This window comes from Alligator sinensis, unplaced genomic scaffold, assembly GCF_000455745.1.
Source record: "Alligator sinensis unplaced genomic scaffold, ASM45574v1 scaffold326_1, whole genome shotgun sequence".
NCBI lineage: Eukaryota > Metazoa > Chordata > Crocodylia > Alligatoridae > Alligator > Alligator sinensis.
Window position 1 is genome coordinate 58,706 of NW_005842239.1, and position 4,155 is coordinate 62,860.

Below are 4,155 nucleotides of genomic sequence, written 5' to 3' on the forward strand. Positions count from 1 at the left end.
AGGAATGCCAGGGTGTTAACCTCATGAAGCAGCTGCCCTTTGTTCAAGGAGCAGCTGGTTAAGTGGTGTGGGTAAGCCATGCTGCGGATGAACACTGTGTCATCCCATGACCCTATTCTCTGGTTTCTGGGAACTTGAGTTTACTCTAAGGGACTGTATGGGGACTTCTGGATGGGGCTGGGTCGTTCTTCAATCCTCACCAGCACCAGCTGCTTCAGAGGAAGGTGTCAGCAGCCCTTTAGCGAGCAATTCGAGGAGAATTTCGTTCCTGACCTCTCTGCATTGGAGCTCATTCCCCGTGTTTTTAATTAGCCCTGTTGTCACTGGGGGTGTTCTGCATAGCCATGCAGATGACTGCTCTTTTCAAAATCCTTTCACCCTCAGTGATAGGGAGGTCCACCAATGAATGGTGCTTCTTCCCTTGTTTCTCATTCTCCTGCCTTTTCAGTGCCATGGACCATCCCTTGTTTGCTGTGGCCACGTTTACACATGTGGTAGACTGCAGAGTTGTTACTGCGCAGCCATTTAGTATTTGCAGTCACCGTGCAGTAACTCACTTTACTGCACAGCACCATCACCACATGGTTTTTGCCAGATGCTAGTGCACAGTAGCAATGCACTACTGCTCAGTAGCTCATTACTCCTTTGCTGTATCGTCGTCACACGGTTAGCGCCTAGCGATGTTACTGCGCCGTAGCAATGAGCTGTGGAGCAGTAGCCCAATGCTACTGTACCATAGCATCTCATGTAGATGCATCCTGTGTTATGCGACACCTTTCCAGAAGCTCCCAATTTGCCTTTGTGATCCCAGTCATTGTCTTAATATTTCATAGAGTCATAGAAAAACTGGGCTGGAAAGGCCTTCCGGAAGTCACATCTAATCCAAAACCCAACTCAAGGTAGGATCATCCCTATCTAAGCCATCCCAGACAAGGGCTTGTCTAACCCATTCCTCAACCTACATAACAACCTTGTTACACAACTACAGGGCACATGGCCCCCAAACACTAGGAGCACCTCGCCTGCAGCAAATAAAGCTCTTGCACCCTCTTCCACCTGGGGTTAATGGTTCCAGTCTTCTCCAGTTCATTTCATTTGAAGCTTTGCAAGGCCTCAAATCACGTCATCACCTTTGCAAGGACATGTGATGCCAGGCCTCTTCCCTACGGCTTTCTGCTCCGCAGCTGAATCATTCCAGATCCTGTTTATCATCTCGGCCATTGTCTTACACACACAATTCACATCTGACTCTTTTTCCCCCATCACCATCCTTATGACTCCTTCAGAGCCACTGTTTTCTAGGATGCCACCTCCTGCAGGTCACAACCTCCTCTCTTTGTTCCTTGATGATGCCTGGTTTAGCAATTATGCAAATTATACTATATCCATGACCTTATTGTCATCTACCTCCTTACTCATTTGTTTGCGGTCTGCAAGTATTATCACCAAGGATGTCTGGTTGTTTATAGAGCACCCAGAAAAATATTGAATAACAGTAAGATAAGAACTGATCCTCATATGAACCCACTGGAAATTACTTGTCTTGACTGATGAGTCTCTGTCTAAGATCTATGAGCTGGTCAGATTTTAATGAATGGCCTACGTGCCATATGGATATGCTGCATTCTTAATTGGCTCCATTCTTAATTGGCGTCTCAAACCTGTTTCTGTACATTCCCCTTCCTGTATGTGTTGTGTCCAGATGGGATTGTTTGAAGGGGCTGTTGAAACATAGTTGTGGTGATGGGAAGACGTGAATAGAGGCATGGGGGAAGAGGACATGGACTTGTTTCTGGGGCTGGGAGGGAGACGGGAATTTGCTTTTCTGAAAAATCCCAGCATGCTGCTATCCGGTTCCTATCTACATCAGAATAAAGGTGAGATGGTTTGCATGGTCCATGATTCACAGGGAAACACACACACCAGATTGGCCAGGACCTGCCATTTCAACACTCACCTGGGCTGAAGAAGACCACAACTTCTGGTCATCGGGGACTCCATCCTGAGGGGAACCGACGGTCCAATCTGTCGCCTAGAGCCCTGGTCACGGCAGGTCTGCTGCATGCCCGGAGCGAGGATTCGCAATGTTACAGAGACCATCCCTAAAATCATCAAGCCCTCTGACTACTACCCACTGGTTGTGGTCCATGTGGGTACAAATGATGCATCCAAGGGCAAGCCGGATAATATCATGGAGGACTATAAGGCCTTGGGACACCAACTGAAGAAGACAGGAGCTCAGGTGGTATTTTCCTCCATTCTCCCGGTAAGTGGATGGGGTAGGCATCATGAGGCCTGCATTGACGTGGGTAACCGGCGGCTTCGGAGCTGGTGCCACGAGGCAGGCTTTGGGTTTTTTGACAACGACCCATGTTTTTGTAAGGAGGGCATGCTTTGGTGGGATGGGCTTCACCTCTCCCCTAATGGCAGACGTATCTTTTCCTCTAGGTTGGCTGATCTCGTACAGTAGGCTTTAAACGCTTCGCTGGGGGAAGGGGCCGCTTCGAGTGGAGAGGATGCTTCACTAGCATGCAGGGTGACAAGAGGAAGGGAAGCATAGGTAAGCATCAATGTCCATGGAGCAGGGGGCCACAACTGTCCTGGGAGTGGGAGGAAGGCACGAGCACCCTCAGGAGGCCTCAGGTGCCTCTACGCTAATGCTCATAGTATGGGGTGTAAGCAGGAGGAACTGTGCCTCCTGATTGCAAGTAAGAACCCAGACTTAGTAGGGCTCACAGAAACCTGGTGGGATCCTACCTATGACTGGGCAGTGGGCATTCGGGGGTACACCCTATATAGAAGAGACAGGACAGAGAGGAAAGGTGGGGGGGTTGTGCTCTATGTCAAAGAGCACCTCACATCATCAAAGATTAGCTTTGGGTTAGAGGAGGGTCGGGCAGAGACACTATGGGTCAAACTACAAGGGGGGCGAGGCGAAAGGGACCTTACGGTGGGTTTCTACTACAGACCACCCAACCAGGGGGAAGAGCTAGACCAGGACATCTCCAGTCAGCTTATGGAGGCGGTTAGGTCAAGGGATGTTATTGTCACGGGTGACCTAAACTACCCAGACATTTGCTGGGAGGAGCAGACAGCCAGGTCTGACCGCTCGCATAGGTTCCTGGCTGTATTACAGGACCTTCAACTTACCCAGGAAGTGCACAGCCCCACTAAGGGTAACGCCGTGCTGGACCTGGTCCTGGCCATGGGGGATGACCTGGTGAGGGGACTGCAGGTCCTTGACCACCTGAGCAATAGTGATCATCACCTGCTGGATTTCACTATCCAACGCAGGGCATCTAGGGCTCACACCAAGGCTAAAGTCCTTGACTTCAGAAGCGCCAACTTCAATGAGCTTAGGAGACTAGTGGGAGAGGCACTAAGGGCCCAGAAGGTAGAGGAGATGGGAGTCCATGAGAGATGGTCATACCTTAAAGGGGTGATCCTCCAGGCCCAAAGTGGGCAAATAGGAATAGGATGGGGTTCAACGTAGACAAATGCAGGGTGCTGCACCTTGGGAGAAGGAATCCACAGCACACATACAGCCTGGGGAGTTCCCCTCTTGAAAGCACAGAGGCGGAAAGGGATCTCGGAGTCATTATTGACTCCAAGATGAACATGAGCCGCCAATGGCAGACCGCAGCCTGCAAGGCCAGCCACACCTTGTCATGCATCCAAAGGTGCATCTCAAGCCCGTTCAGGAGGTGATCCTCCCCCTCTACGTGACTTTGGTCAGGCCACAGTTGGAGTACTGCATCCAGTACTGGGCACTGCACTTCAAAAGGGATGTGGCCAGCCTGGAGAGGGTTCAGAGGAGGGCCACCCGCTTGGTGAGGGCAGCAGGACAGGCCCTACGAGGAGAGACTGAAGGACCTGAACCTGTTCAGCCTCAGCAAGAGGAGGCTGAGGGGGGACCTGGTGGCTGCCTACAAGCTTATCAAGGGGGATCAGCAGCAAATAGGCAGAGCCCTTTTCTCCCCAGCACCACCTGGGGTGACGAGGAACAATGGTCAGAAGCTGATGGAGAATAGGTTTAAGTTGGAGATCAGAAGGCAATATTTTACAGTTAGGGTGGCCAAAATCTGGAACCAACTTCCCAGGGAAGTGGTCCTCGCCCCTACCTTGGGCAAATTCAAGAGGAGGTTGGATGATCAC